The following is a 17,123-nucleotide window of genomic DNA, read 5'->3' as shown; positions in this document are numbered from 1 at the left end:
TTTGGCCAGTGCTAATTCCGGAGGTGCTAATTCTGCTGGTGGAATTAGCACCCATATTCTGAAATGCCAAATTTGGCAGAGTGGTAAAAGTGGTGGTAATTTAATTACTGCCACTTTCTCCACTTACTGCTATACTCGTAATGTGGCCCAATGAACTCCATTGACTCTGGTTGAATAATATTGAGGGGATTACAGACCAAGAAGGTCAGCTCAAAATTGTGGCGCGGAAGCGCTTTGGTCAAGGCCAAGTAACGCCTTATAAGATTCTTATAAGTAGCTTATCAGAATTTATGAGAAACTAAGTTTGAAGTGGGATTTATGTAAGATATTGTAAGATTCTGATAATATAAATATTTTAGTTTATATTTTTATGTTGTTTATGATCAAAAGTATATATGGTAAAAACCCTATCACATGTTTCTACTATCATAATGTCTAATCTATGTTAAATACACCACTTATATTTTCATGGAACAAGAGAGATACATTGAAGATGCTATCTAAGTGTGTGACATCAAAAGAAGTTTATCTACTTCTAACCTAACGTAATATGCTGCTGTAGTCATAACCAATGACTTGGCTGCTAGCACATGCACCCAGAACTGATCCGTTTATATCTGAGAATGCTTACAGACAAACGTCATGTATCTTGCCAAAAACACATTTTCAATGTTTCCACAAAGAAATAAACCATGTTGAGGCATTTCTAGTTCGATATGACATAGTGAGCATATTCTAGATTCATGCATGATGTTATGCCAAGTGCCATTATGTGAGGATGTAGGAAGCACATTGTCTTGCTCAGACAGGATTTTCATGTAAAGGCTGCTGCAAGCTATTTTCCACAAGGCTAGCTCGGATCAGATAGCTTCTATGGGAACCGACCCAAAAAGACCAAGTGCCGGGTGCTACGTTTACTCTCTATTTGGTAAGCCAGGCAACATGCTTCTCTGGGAACCTTTCTAAATCTTAAAGTATACCTGGGATAATACTACACTTATAAATCTTCAAAATGCCCTTGATGGAGAAGCCACTCTTAGAGACAATGTAACTTTTAATGGTTCTGAACTTTGTCAGTGCCTTAGGGACCATGTTATTTTCCAAGCACTCTTGACTAGGATTCCTGTTGAGGGTGGCACCAAGATAAACATAAGATCTTACACCCTCAATCGGCATGCCCACGAGCTTCCAGATGAAGTTGTTGATATTCTTTTTTCTGCATCCATGATCAGTATTTTCTTTTTAAGTTTAACTTAAAGCTAGTCTCTTTCGAGTAGTGATACAGTGCTTGTAGGGTTCTCTGAAGGCCGAGAGGGTGTCAGTCCATGATGACAATATCATCTGCATACGAGAGCCACGAGATATGATGGGTATCAATGTCCGGGGGAAGTTATTACAAATCTGTAGAGCATCATGCTTGTAAGATACATGTAGGTTATATAACAAGGGTGCAGAGACATACCCCTGTTTGAGACCATGGTTAGTTGCATTGGTGGAGGAAAGAAGGCCTAGATGATTAAGTCAGATGGAAACAATGGTATCTTGGTATATCTGCTTAATAAGGTGAAGTAAAGAAGGATCAAGTCCCCACTTTCCAACTTCTGCGAATAACGCCATCGAAGCTCCCCGATAATCAATGGAACAGAGATACAGCCTCGTACCCACATTGGCTAAAGTTGATCAAATAAGGTATTGCAGGGACCATATATTATGGAATTTTCAAGAACCCATGCATTCAATGTTTCTAATAAAAGAAGAGTTGGTTATGGTCAACAATCAGTTATTCGATGGGTCCTCAGGCGCATCCTTTTTATAAACCAGAATTAGGATTGATTTGTTTCCAGCTTACTGGTATATAACCTTCTTGGGCCACTTTAACAAAAACAAATTGCAATAAATTCGCCAATAAATCCAGCAATTATTAAAACAGATTTTTTTATTTGTAATATGATATGGTTGTACACAGCAACCTTTCATATGCAGTACACAAGTTCATAACAAGACCAAAAACTATCACCAATCAATTAATTCAAAAATCAATATGAAGAAAAAACACACATCAACAGAATAAAATAAGAGAATTAAAATTACCATTCTAAAGTGACCAAATCCAATTTACATAAAAATGTTAAGACTGCAATAGTCAAAGAAGGGTCATGCCGACTGGAAAGTCCATTCCAAAAATCCTCTGTTAATAACCACTCGGGATTCGACACAAATGTACCCAAATATTGCAGTCTGTCATTCGGTACCGCTGCGCACTCAATTAATAAGTGCTTCAGGGACTGAATCACTCTGATTGGTTCACACAGAGGACAAATGTTTGAAATGTCATTATTGGATGATTACACTGATGGTACTTCTGCTGTTGCTAAAATATTAAGTCTAACTCATAAAAACATAGGCATTCAATATGCATTTGGAAACTTGCAAAGGTATGGCAGCATAATCCCCAATTTTGTATGAACTTTAAAAAACTCTGATATAGGGAATAGCTTTGCATCCCCTCTATGGTAGCTATCCAAATGGCTCAGAACAAAAGTTTTTTGGAGAGAGTAGGGGAATCCATCAGTACAGCCCTAGCCTAATTACTATTGGCTAAGATCCCGTCAGCAAAGTATCTAAATTCCTTGACCTTGTATGACTTATCACAGCTCATAATCTCATTTAATTCTAAGAAAAATCTAAGAAAAGAGATGCTCCAGGAGGAACATCTTCAAAACCTGCGATAGAAAGAGAGCACCTTCCAATGATAAATAATAAATAATAATAAATAATGATACCACCCTCTGAATTGAAAGAGAAGGTGGAAGATTCAGGGAATTTTTCCAGATCACCCTTCAATTCAATTCCAATCAAAGATTCTCATCAGGAGGTTATTTCCAAGGTATCCATAGAATAGTTCAAAAATAAAAAACTTAATGGTACATATGTTCGAATTTCGGCTGTATGAAAATTACATAAAATTGAACATTTTGAACAAATCTACTTTTCGGTGTGATTTAAGCAAACAAGGGGCAAGAGCTTGTGGGGGCTTCCCCTACACCCTTGTACACTGTAATCGCATCACAGTAGTCAGTGACGGCGTTTCCCATGCACATAAGTGAAGGGAACTGGTTTCGCAGAGGGATGGCGGAGGTGGCTGCACACAGTGAGTGTGCCGCCCGGAGGTAAGTAAGAGGTTGGGGGCAGCGGGTTGTTGGAACTGTCATTCTAATAACTTTGTTTTTTTCTCCTTTGTCGTTTCATATTCGATCATTTCATGGACATCCTATTTCCAAACCATTTAAACTCAAGAAGTGGAAGAATGGTAAAGCTACAATATTTGTTGTTAATCTTCTTCATACAGTGCTTGTTTATCACAATATTTGCAATGCTATCCGGCCCTGGTGCCTGAGATTGTTTGAGCCTTTGTATGATGTCTAGAATATCTGCCATAATTATGGTATACACGTTTGGTGTCTACAGGTTCTTGCAATTTACTGCCAGAGGCTCAGGAGGGTCTGGAGGATAGTGCAAAGTTCTGATGTTATTTACTCACATCGCCTCTGGAATGGGCTTCATTTCTTTGGGACCCACCCCAGTCATGTGTTTATGATGCAGATGCCAAATCTTTTTTATCATCATTAGAATGGAGAGCACCAAAAACCAGTTGCCATTTGGTGTTCTGAGTGGAATATCTATGTGAGGTGATCCAGTTTTTGAAATGAGTATGACATTTGGCTACCATAGTGATCATTTTAGATGGGGTATGTGAGAATTTAAGCTTAATCCATCTAATGGAAAATTTGAATTCATCATCATATAGAGTATTAGAATCAATTTTAGATGTAATAATCCCCTTCTTGAGCCCGGATCCTGCAACAAATAGTTTGTTGCTCTCCTCCTGCATAGAATACACATTCAACCTGTTCACATCACCAAATGATATGAAATTTCTTAACAGCTGCTTATTAAATTTCTCTATATTCACCTCACTCCACACAATACTATTTCCCTATGCATATACCTCACTTTTAGCAGGCAGATACAGAGACTCACCACTGCCAATGGTGCCAATGGTGAATCTCAGTATGGAGTGATCACTAAGATCATTAGGCAGGGTCTCAAAAATGGCAATGCATTCCCGCATAAATGGTGCTGCAAAGCTGTACTATATCCTGCTAAAGACCCTGCCATTTGACCAGGTGTACTTTGAGTAGGGACTTTCCATATCAGTATGGTTAAGAAATTCGAGCCCATATCCCTCCAAAAAGGAGAGCCATGCAGCACCTGTGAATATCAGAGTGGTGATAGCTCCCATATGTGATGGAAAATCTTCTACCATTGCAACCTAGGGAAGTTACATTAATAAGTGCTTCCACCCTCTGTGGCATATGTATTCTCCAACTCTTTTTTTCTAAATCACAATAAGAATTAAGATCACCAAAGACGATGAATTGAGTCTTGGGATATTGCCAATTCCATTCAGCAAGGATCTAAGCTATGTAATTCATAATGGAAGAAGTCTTGTACCCGCCTGGGCGATAATAAACATTATTGACAAGAGGCATTGGATGACAATGATTCAAAAACGACAAAATACTGCACATAACACATTGGGGCACATAAACCAAGGCAAATATTCTGATAGCGCAATATGGATTTGGCTCCAATGATAAATTCACCGGAAGGTCTGCCAATACGTTTTCTCGCAGCATATCTACATATTATATTATATCCATCAAACGGAAGTGCAAGCATGTCAGAGTTATCAAGAATACTGTTACCCAAGGTATTATTTATGAAAGAACGAAAGCCTCTAGTGTTCCACTCAACAAAATTAAAAGTAGAAAGGGCATGGCTATGAAAAGGTCAATGATGTTTACTCAACAAGGCTGATGGTAAACAAGACCAATCGGACCCTGCCTCAATTGATCATGCTCCAAAGGTACTCCAGTTTGATGTACCGTACTTCCATGTACATCCATAGTGATTTTTAAATTGCTTAATGCTTGTCTTGGCCATGTTGTCAAAATGTCGGCTGGAATACTATGCTGGTTAGGAATGGTCATTTCAAACCGCATCTTTAAGAAATCTGGGAAAAAATTCATAGTTGGTTAACAAACACAGCTGAAACAAAATGGACCAATGCCAAGTTACTCATGCTGTTAAGAGTCAGTAGTTCCACTAGGGCAAGATAATTTGTGCTGATGGTACACATTCTCTCTGCATAAAAAAGTACAATCATCTGTTGCAAATAATTTGATAATTTTGATCGATCATCTTCCATTATCATTCATTATTAGGTGCAGATCTGAAGAGTTTTTATTCCAACTATCTCAAGGGTGCTGCATGTAAACTATATTAGCTTTGGGTTTGGCACTCAAAGTTCCCTACAACGCTGCCTGACTCTTCACTGTGAATATTATTGGACAGGTTGTGAACCAAGAGAGACATGGGAGACTAATCTCCAGCAGATTCAAGGGATACAATAGAATCTTCCCTAGCTATAGTGGCTCTGGTTTGATGTGCCCGGGGTCCAATGTGCCTGTAGGGTTCTTTTTCCCAGGACAATTGCACTTTCTCTTGGGAGCCAAAGTTCGTTTTGCAAGGACCCCGTTTATCGTTGGCCTTAGAAGCTGTTTCCAAGGACTTTCTTCTTTCGTCTGAATTTGTTTTCCGGATGCCATTGCGTATCGTAAAGGTAGTATCATTCTGGTCATCATTAACATCTGCAACATTACTGGGCACTAAAGTAGTTAGTGCCATATCCCGATCCATGATGTCACTTACAGCTTTCTCAGAATGTACAGATTCCACTTGCATCTCATCTTCCGTTGACTGCTTGTTTTTGTTGCTAATAGAAGATTTGAGACTATTAGAATAAGGCCTGTATTTTCCATTGAGTGTGCTGTTATTTAAAATAGTATCTGCAATTTTTCCAACAGTTCTGCAAAGCTCCTTAGAAATATCAGTGTACAGGTTAAACAATGCTTTAAGTATTATAAGCATGGAGCTCGTCCCTTTCGAGGCATCAGAGGATTCAGATATGCTGGTATTATGAGCGTCATTGAAGGAGTCATCTGCTATTTTTCCCAGATCCAAGGATTCGGACAGATCAAAGCCTATGATCTTGCTAGAAGCTTCCGTACATGGTATAGGTGAGACCCGTAAAGGGAATCCAGTATATTCACGTTGCAGGCTGAAACACATCTTCAACAGGGACATTTTTGAAGTTTAGAAACGCAAAGTAAGGACACCACATAGCTCAGGACTGCACTTGCCAGTGCAATTTGCCACACACAATCTTAGAATATCCTTGTTAGAAAATCAATAAGAAATTGCGATGGGCCATTTTTCATGATCAAAATTGAAGAGGGTTGGAATTAAAGATTGATAGAGCAGCCCACATAAGCACTGATAACTCAATCAGCACCTGGGAAAGTCACCTTGCCGGCCTCGGTTGCTTGTTAGCCAAGTAAAGTAACAGCGCAGTTTGGGCTTCATCAGGAGTTGGGCAGAGCTGTAAAAATGCAGCAGTAACGCTAATACCACTGCATTACCACTCCAACCAATTCCCAGTTGGGGGAAACTCTGATCATTCACCTCCAGCTCCGAGCTGGAGGTGAATGTGCTGACTTTCCAACCATTTTCGGCGCAATTAGCACTGCAGTATTTGTGCTGAAAATGCCCCATTGAGTCCCATGGACTTAATAAAATGGTGATTTACCACAGTACCCCAACTTGTGATCCAGCGCTAATAGAGTCGGAACAAGTTGTGCTAAAGCTAATTGTGTTGGCTGGTATCCCAGCGGATTTACCGCCAGGATTACCTCCCACGCATGCTTAGGCCGCTTCTGTGCATTTCATGTAAGGAGTCACTATGTATATTAAGGTGAGGCACAGCACAGCGCTAATTGCTATTTGGAAGAGTTATGCAATTTTATCAACAGTCAGTACAATCTTTCTCTTCCCCTTTCTGTACTCAGGACCCCTTGTTACTATGGAAGGAAAAGGAAGAGGTTGGCAAGCTTTTTTCAGCCCAAAATGAAGAATGCTTTGCACTGCTTTCATGATGAACAGACCATAAAACAATCATTCGTGATGACTGGATCATTAACCCACTTCCCCTCGGGCTGAGCATGCAGCATTTGGAAGCACCAGAGTGCAGCTGGGGGCACCTGTCTAGATGCAGTAAAACATTGGAGACACACCAAACACTTCATCAACATTTCATCTGCTGAGGACTGAAGCTAATAGCACCATAAAACAACTAAAAGCAGTTTTTTAATGTTTATAGAACAGTTGATCAAGCATGGCGTTCTCTGTTTAGTTGGAACAAATTCAGTCTTTATAAAATGCTCTAAAGTGCTTTCCTATATCTGCTTTTAATAAACCCTTCAGCGTTAAAATGGACTGTAACCTGCAATATATTTTACTGATACCAGCCTCTGCCAAAAGTAATTCAACTGACTGTGCCTTCCACTGTATACCACAGTACTAAAATGCCTGCCAAATGCCTGCCAAAAATCATCAAATGATGTACTGTACAACAGCTCTAAAATGAATCATGTCACATTAATGGGCAATTACAATTGTTCACAGTTACCCGTTAAACATCCGCTACATTGCAATATTCGTTCATGGAAAACTTTGTCTTCTTAACAATAGATTCAAATCTTTATTTTGTATGTCAGTTTTTGAGCATCAAAATGTATTTTTCACTTACGTCAAGTATTAGAAACATGTGAATCCTGCCTAATTTAACAAAGACATGAGAGCAATACAAATGAATCATGCTATTACAATACACTGTACACAAACAACTGGTTTGAAGATACTAGCTCCGAGGTCTTTAGCAGCCATATTAAAGTTTTTGGCACAAACGGCTGCGTCCGATTTTTTCCGCCTGTTTTTGATAAACCAGTACTGGGGCATGATGAAGCAGTGTGCAAAAATAGGAAGAAAGTCTGCATGGAGCAGAACAAGTGCGCAAGCACAGATTCAGGTAATAGTTGTGGGGTTTTCTAAGTGCATGTGTTGTGCAGTGTATTAACGCAGTCTGAATTAATGTGTGCTTTAGGATTGGATAATATGACAAACCTTGTTTTATGATGGCGCTGGCGGGTTGCTCTTAACCATTGGTTGTAGCCATGAGTTACTTTAGTTGCTGGATATTTGAAATAATGGAGAAAGAACTCCAGTCTTGTTGTCATCAAAAAGGGTTTAAAGTTGTAAAACACATAGATCGCAGGCCTAGCAAGGGATGCTAGGTACAGGATTTGGCTACTCTTTTCACCTGTACCTAGCATGCCTTGCTAGCCCTGTGATATATGTGTGTTACAACATTATACCCTTTTTGATGAGAACAAATCAGGAGTTGTTAAGAACCACCCGCCAGCGCCATCATAAAACAAGGTTTGTCATATTATCCAGTAACTAACCCTTTGGGAACGTTGGAGTTTTGGTTCTCCAACAAACCATGTGCTAGGACGCAGGTCTTATAATAGCTACCAACTAACTCCTTCCGTTAGCGCAGGGGACAGCCATCCTTCCAACTCCAACCAACTGAACGTGCTTTAGGATTGGGCTTGCGTGGTATTATGAGTGCATGATTTGTAAGTTTGTTGTTATGAGTCGATGCAATGGAGCCTTGTATAAAGGGGTGTATTGGTATTGCGGTATAGGAAAGGCACAATATTGTAAGATAGTCACAGACTTCACAACTTTTAGATACTCGCGGGTGATCCGCGAGTCAGGCAACCCACGCGTATGCACTCACACATACAGGCATACTAAGAACACACGCCGGAGACGTGCGATGGCTCCGGTCTCCGGCTGCAACTGCCGGGCACCGCCTTTATTCTTTTACCGCGCATGCGCGAGCTCCTTGAGCCTCGCGCATGCGCACTACGTGTACGTAGTACACAACACTCCTCCCTTTTCCCCAGAAACAGAACAGTTCAACATGAACACAACATTAACACAAAACTTGCTTGTCATCATGAACAGGATATGTCCTCGCCTTGTATGCTAGGGAGCCGGGTCCATGATGAAGTCCCTGAACCTCTGAGGTATTCTTCGCCCTGCCCTGCTCGGGTATCGTGGCGACGTCTCCTCAGGAACTTCTGGCGCCGGCATGTCAGCTACTGGAGGGCCCTCTGCCGGTTCTGGCACACTTTCTTGTGCCGGAGCACGATCCGCCGTCGCATCATCCTCTGCTGTCTGGATGCGCTTGAAGAAAGACACATTCCGTGTAATCGTGCCTCTGGCATTGGCTGCAGTGATCATGGTGCCCTTTACATGAGTTACACCTAGCGGTTGGGTCTCGTATGTTGTCGATAATTTACCCTCCGACCTTCGGTTTCGTACTAAGACAGTGTCCCCTACTGCTAATTGCTTCTCGGGTAACCGTCTCCGTATCGTTTCTCTCTCGTTCCTGGCCACTCTTTCCAACTGCACCTGCTCGTTGTTTATCACGCCAGGTTCTCGCCCTTCGGTCTCGGGTATGAGCCCTCGCGGTATTCTTCTGAAGAGTGCCTCGGCCGGGGCAACTCCCGTGGATCGGTGCGGGGTTGTCCGATACTCCCGGAGAAATTCAAACAGGTTCCTTCGGAGGTCTTCCCCTCCATTTTCGGAAATCCGAAAGACCTTGTTTAGGGTGCGCATGAAGCGCTCTACCTCACCGTTAGCCCTTGGCCATAACGGGGTGACTTTCCGATGCTTTATCCCCTTTTCTTCGCAGTATCGTGCAAAAACTTGCCCCTGGAAGGGTGACCCATTGTCCGAACACAACTCCACCGGAAAACCATGGGTGGCAAAGATCTTGTCCAGTGCTGCGATGGTGTGATCGCTGGCCGTGGATTCTACAAGTTCCACCTCCGGGTACCGTGACCACTGGTCGGTCACAACCAGGAAGTACAGTCCTCGACCGGTGGAGCCGAAGTCGGCATGGACCGTCCCCCAGGGTAGTTCACTTCTCGCCATGGATTGCACTGGCGGCCCTCTGTCAGCTGGGCTGGTGGCTTGGCATGGGATGCACGCCCTCACAAACTCTTCGACTCTTTTCTCTAAGTCCGGGAACCAGACCTTCAGTCGGAGACGTGCCTTCATCCTGGTCATTCCCTGGTGTCCATTGTGAGCCAAGTGAAGGACCTTCCCGATGAGAGATCTGGGGATCACAATCCTGTGTCCTCTCAACAGTAGTCCGTCGGTCGTCACGGACAGATCATGACGTGCACTCCACAAGGCCTGCAGGTCCTTTTGCACTTCCACGTTTCTCCTGGCGTTGTTCAAGAGGAGGTCCTTCCAGGCGCCTGATGTTACTGCTTCTTTCGCCCTCAGAAACGCCTCGTCAGAGTTGGACTCATTGGCGATCGCTTCCCTTGATAGTGCCACAGGTAGTGCCGATTCAACAACCAGATGAATGGAGTCCGCGCAACTCGCAACTTCTGTGGTCACCCCTGACTGCCCTGAACAGGGATGGCGGGACAGGTAGTCAGCGGGGTTGTGGGTCCCTGGGCGGTAGATTAGTTTAACCCCATATTCCATGAGGGATAACATCCATCTTTCGATCCTCGGTGGTGGTTTGGACGATGCCCCAGCCAGGATGGGCAGTAGTGGTTTGTGGTCTGTCACAACGACGACTGGCTTCCCCAGGATGTACAAACGGAAATGCTTGCAGCCCCATAATATTGCGAGGGCCTCCCGTTCAATTTGGGAATACCTCCTCTCGGTGCTGGTTAGTGCCTTGCTGGCATACGCGATGGGTCTCATCGCTCCCTGTTGATCTGCCTGTAAGAGAACTGCCCCCAGCCCCACGGGACTGGCATCCACCACTATCTCCGATTCCCGGGTTGGGTTAAAGTATGCCATGGTATCAAGTTCGGACAGGGCTTCTTTGATGGCCGTGAACGCCCTTTGTTCTTTTCCAGTCCATGCCCAAGCCACGTCCTTCCTGGTGAGGGCACGCAACGGTTCGGAGATGGAGGCCAAGTCCCGGATGAACCGACCGCAATACGTCACCATGCCTAAAAAACTGCGAACTTCCGCCGGGGACGTGGGTGACGAAGCCTCTCTGATGTCCTTCACCTTCCTCGGATCAGGGGAAATGCCTCCTGCGTGAAAAATGAATCCAAAGAACTCCAGGCTGTCCCTCATAAACTCGCACTTCTCCTGGTGCAGCGTTAGGCCAAGGTCGTGCAATCTGCGAAAAGTGTCTTCCAGGCGCTTGATGTGTTCCGCTTCTGACCTGGCGAATACAAGGATGTCATCCGACATGTTTATGACCCCTTTTAGCCCCGACAGGGCCCCTCTGATGGAGTTTTGAAAAACCTCAGCCGCGGAGGATATCCCAAAACTGAGCCTCTTGTATTGGTATAGTCCTTCATGGGTTGTGAAGGTCGTTATATACCTGGACTCCGGGTGGAGTTCCAGCTGGTGGTACCCGGCTCTTAAGTCCAGCTTGGAGAAGACTCTAGCTCCTTGGAGCTCGCCCACAATGTCGTCCAGAGTTGGTGTGATGTGACGCTCCCTTTTTATCGCCAAATTGGGCAGTCGCATGTCAACACAAATTCGCACCGCCTCCGGTTGCTTTGGCTTTGGGGCGACAACGATCGGGGAAACCCAGGGCGTCGGCCCTTCAACCTTCTCGATAATGTCCCGTTCTATTAGGAGTTGAAGTTCCTTTTCCACCTGGGCCCTCAGGTGAAAAGGGATGCGGCGATGCTTTAGCGCCGTTGGCCTGACCGACTTGTCGATGTGGAGCCGCACAGGATCAGCCTTAAGTTTCCCTATCCCTCTGAAGAGTTCATGAAAACGTGCCAGTAGGCCATTCAGGTCCGACAGATATACAGCAAATGTGAAGTGCACCAAGTTAAGCGCTTCCGATGCTGCACAGCTCAGCAATGAATGCGGGCTCACACTTGTGACGAAGAATCTCGCCTTGATGCTGTTCCCGCCGTGGGACACCGGGGCTATGAACACTCCTTGGATAGGTAGGGGTTCATCCTCGCCAAACGCATATATTTGGGCTCTTGATTGAGAGAGTTTCGGTGGGCCCGCAAGGGCCTTATAGTGTCTGTCCGCGAGCACACACACCGATGCCCCCGTGTCGATGAGGACTGGGGTGGGGACTTCTCCAATATTCACGGTGCATGTGGGTTTTCGTCTAGTTCCGGGGCCACTTGCAATGCTGGAGATACAGAAAATTTCACCTTCTTCTTCCTCTTCCTCTTCTTCGGCGATGTTCATGTCCTGTATCTCTTGTTCCAGAGAAGATACGCCCTTCACATTACGGGCACCATACCTCATGAACCTCTCTGGTCCCCTGTTGGCTGCCACGGGCACAGTGGCCCTACACATCCTGGCATAGTGTCCGGGGGCCCCACATCTGCCACACGTCCTCGACTTAGCTGGGCACTCACCCCTGTGAGGGAGATCGTACCCACAGTCCGAGCAAGATTGAGACGAGTGCGATCTCGTGGTCCTTTCCTCCGTCTTTGGTGTCCATCTGGCCTTTCCCGGCATGAAACGCCTGACAGCGAGCGCTTCTTCCTCCCCTTTTGGGGTGCTGGCCGCGTCCATCTTTGATCCTCTGGCCTCCGCCAGTTCGTGCGCCCTTCCCATGTCTAGGATCTGCCGGAGGGTTAGTCCAGGTTCTCTGAGGACTTGCCTCCTGAGTTTGCCAGAGCAGCATCCTTGCAGTAGTTGGTTTCTGACCATTTCCTCCTCATCGGCCCACCTGCAGGAGCTCGCCAGACGTCTCAGACGGGCACAGAACTGGTCTAACGATTCTTCGCTGCGTTGTCTTTCCGCCCCCATAACGAATCTGTCAAAATCGACATTCGCAAGTGGTAGGAAGTGATCCCTTAACGCTTGCTTAACTGCGTCATACGTTGCCACCGGAATGTCGAGGGAGTCGTATATCTTCTGGACCTCCGTGCCTGCCGAGTACATCATGATGGCAATTTTCGCCTCATCCTCTGTTTCCCCTGAGGCCCTGAACATCATTTCTAGTCTTTTAACCCATGTGAGCCGTTTGGGGCCGAGTTTAGATGGTGGGCCTGTCGTGTCGAACTCGGGCATGGGCGCTAGGGTGGTGCGTACCCTGCGTGTTTCTGGGGCGGCGGCACCCTCTTCATCACCCATCTCCCTGGGTACTCACGGTAAGGTCTTGACAGAAGATTGGTGATCCGACTCCTGGCTGTAACAAGGATCACCTGTGTTGTCCTTTGTCACTTCTTTTATCACAGCCCTGCTCCTGCTGGGCTGTGAAGTGTCCAAAAATTGTTCTATGTGGTTGCTGGTGACTCACAGATGGCGCACGAGCACCCAGAACGGGCCGCTACCACTGTGAGTGACGACTTCACTCAAGCGCTCAAAATGGCCGCCGGCTGTTTTCGAGCGGTCCGCGACTGCTTCGCGCTCCGTTCGTTCCTGCGGTGGCGTTGGAACGAGGTCGTGGTTCGTATTTCCGCCTCGTCGCCAGTTTTAGATACTCGCGGGTGATCCGCGAGTCAGGCAACCCACGCGTATGCACTCACACATACAGGCATACTAAGAACACACGCCGGAGACGTGCGATGGCTCCGGTCTCCGGCTGCAACTGCCGGGCACCGCCTTTATTCTTTTACCGCGCATGCGCGAGCTCCTTGAGCCTCGCGCATGCGCACTACGTGTACGTAGTACACAACAACAACTACATATTGCATGTTATTTATGGCCATCTTATATACTACTACTAACACCAACTGGTATCGCCATCAGCCAATGTATGTCAAGGTATTTTCACCATATGCCCAGGGGCTTCCTCAGATGCCAGACATCGCCATGATATTCTGATGTTATGCCCATAAATGCCAACCATACACATGCATTCTTAATGACACACCACACACTCACTTCCAGAAACGTCCCCACACACATGCAGGCTCATTCTGACAAATTCCGTCTCGCACAATATTTATCTCTCTGTCTCTCTCTTTCACACACCATCACACGCATACAGTCATTAGCACGTGTACATTGCGCTCATGAACTGACTTATTCTCACAGACTCACACGTTCATCATCCTGAGTTCACACATAGAGGCATGCACAAAATTAACACACCATGAAGCATGCATAGAAGGATACATTGCCAATCATGATTGTAAACACAAGTGAGAAAGCCATTCATAGGCACATACCACTATGCATTAACACACAGCACTAACACACACCTTTTCACTAACATATGCTAACAACCATGCAGTATGGCTATTTAATGGTGGCTGAGTGTGTTAGTTCATGCATCTATGTGTGCAAATGTTTGCCTGCATGTTTGCCATATGTGTGTGTTTGTATGTGCATGTTTGCATCTGCATGTGTAGACATAACAAACCTCTTTCTAGTGACTTCTATAACAGGAAAAGTCAAAGCCTCAAGGCAGGGATCATACTGTAGGAGAAAAGACAGAGCTGGAAAATAATTGTTCTGGATGGAAACAAAACTATATGGAGATTAATCGAGCAACTGATGAACACCAAGAAATTACCAACTGCCTTAGGTAGACTAGTAGTTGCGGTATTGGTGGTTGCAATTCAATGAAGCTAAACGCCAGTTCAACATTACACGATCGTGGAATAACCATCGAGCGCCAGTTTACAGAAACCTTGTGCTGGTGCATGCACAATTATGCACATTATTAATTATATTAATTAGCTCTAAGGCAAAACTCGCTGTAGTGCAGAAACCTATTCAGCATGCACCGTGATGATATCTTCACATGTATTTATGGGGGTGGGGGAGGGTGGGGGCATGCTGGCACTGATCTGTGACATTCATCTGACCTGTTAGACAGATGGATGTGACAACTACACCAGGAATAAACTATGCACAGCCTCGTGGCCGTTTGGTCTCTACTGCTCTTTTCCTGCATTTAAAGGAATGTATCTCTGTCACAGTGTGCTCTGGTCCAAAATAGATCTGCTGCAAATAGGGCATACCTATAACTGAGCGTGATTCTGCATTTTGACTCAGAAATCTTTCTTTTTTTGTTTATTGTTTTTATTCATATTCAAGGCATAATATAGTATTTGATAATAGTAGCCCATCACAACCGTTCGGAACCATACCTTAAAACAGGATCTAAAAGAAAGGAAGGGTAGAAAGACAAATACGGGGGGAGGGAGATATATAACCAACTAAATCACTGCAAATTATACATCAAATTACTGTCAGAATCATATACCAACATTCTTGAAATCAGATTAGAGGAAATTGATTGCTTAACATACTACATATTGCAAACATGACATATTATGTTCTGGTGTATCTAAATAACTAATAAAGACACACCATTTCTTATCATATTTGGCCAGTAGAGTTGGTGTATTTGTGGCAGGTACTTTTCCATTCTATGAATGGTACAAATGTTATTCCACCATCCCAAAATTGAAATTCTTTTCAGTCCTTTCAATTAGAAGTAATAAAACGTGATGCAAGTAATATAAATAAGTCAAAAATCATGTATAATGAAGTAATCTTCAAGGAAGTAAATACCAGACGTCCTTATAATATATTGGCAAGTGCTAGTGGGATGGAGATTGTAAATATATGCTGCTTGTGTATGTGTGTAGAACCGCAGGGACCTCACGTCACAAGGGTCTGCTGCTCTATGCAGCTTAATGACTTCTCTATTGTCCTTAAGGTATGCTTTGGTTTGATAAGTCAGAGATTTCTGAAGAAAATCTATATTGTCCAGTTGCTTCTAAAGGTCCTTGAGGTCATGAAGTGAGGGACCCACGGCTCTAAGTACTTCTGAAATACACAAGAACTTCACTGATCCAGCAAGTAGACCAAATGTCTCTCTCTGTGGTTCCATTTTATAACCAATTGGACAATATAGAGATTTTCTTTTAAAACCTCTCACCAAACCAAAGCATACCCCAAGTAAACTAGAGAAGCCATTAAGGTCATTCATAACCGTCCTTTTCAACCACAGTCTAATATATTGGTCACATTGGATATTACAGCATTATACCCAAATATCCCACAGGAGGAGGCTCTTGAAGTGGCTGAAGAGTCACTCAACTCATGTGACATGTCACATACAGTACTGACTGAGTTAATGATTGGTAGGAATGTCTTTATGTTTGGTCAAACACGTTTTCTCCATAGGAGAAGAGCAAGGGCTGCTAGCCAATCTATATACAGCAGCGTTTGAAGAAAAATGTGTTTAACACCATCATAATTTCATTCAATAAATTGTTCGTTGACATCGTTATATTGATGACCTGGTTAAACAGTTTCAACTCGAATTTAGAATTTACCATGCACCTTAACACACATGAGATCCCCTTCATTAGACCTTACAGTTCGACATGCCAACAACACACTACATACAACCTTATGTAAAAAAAAACATGGATAGAAACACTCTTCTCTACTACTCAAGTCAACATCCCAAACATCTAAGAGATGATCTACTGTGCAGCCAGTTTCTAGGATTATGCCTAACTGTACTCTTCAGTCTGACTACCAAGAGAAAGCCAATGAGCTTGTTTCCTAATTCCTGGAAAGGGATACCCATTGCGTCTTCTGAAAAGAACAGCCAAACGAGTTTGGTACATAGATAGAGACAGACTGTTCAGTTCCACCCAAACTACCTACGCCACATCAATTTGTGCATAAATTACAACATTTTCCAGATGCACTCCTGCCTTGAAACAACGTGTCTGTAGATATTGAGTGAAAACTGGAACTGTTAACACTGTCAGAGTCTCAACTACTCTTTGCCCTCAAGAGAAGCAACAAACTAAAGGACAAATTAGTAAGTTTTTCACACCAAGATAGAAGTCTAACACACAATATCATCAACTCATTGGGGTGTACAACAACGGTCCATAAGGGACATTGTCAATGTGGCCCCTGCTCCTCTTGTCATCTCCCTCCCCAAGAGTACACAATGCTATCAAAAACATTGGCGCATGAAACAATATACCACATGCCAAACCAAAAACACTGTGTATGTCATCATTTGCTATAGTACATAGGCATGACAACCAGAACTATTTGAACACACATTACAGAACACAGATCCAAAATCCAAAATCAACCGATTTTTTCCGCCTGTTTTTGATAAACCAGTACTGGGGCAT

The sequence above is a fragment of the Ambystoma mexicanum genome, chromosome 6q (assembly GCF_040938575.1).
Source record: "Ambystoma mexicanum isolate Mex_15411 chromosome 6q, UKY_AmexF1_1, whole genome shotgun sequence".
Classification (NCBI taxonomy): Eukaryota; Metazoa; Chordata; class Amphibia; order Caudata; family Ambystomatidae; genus Ambystoma; species Ambystoma mexicanum.
This window is presented reverse-complemented; position numbering follows the sequence as displayed.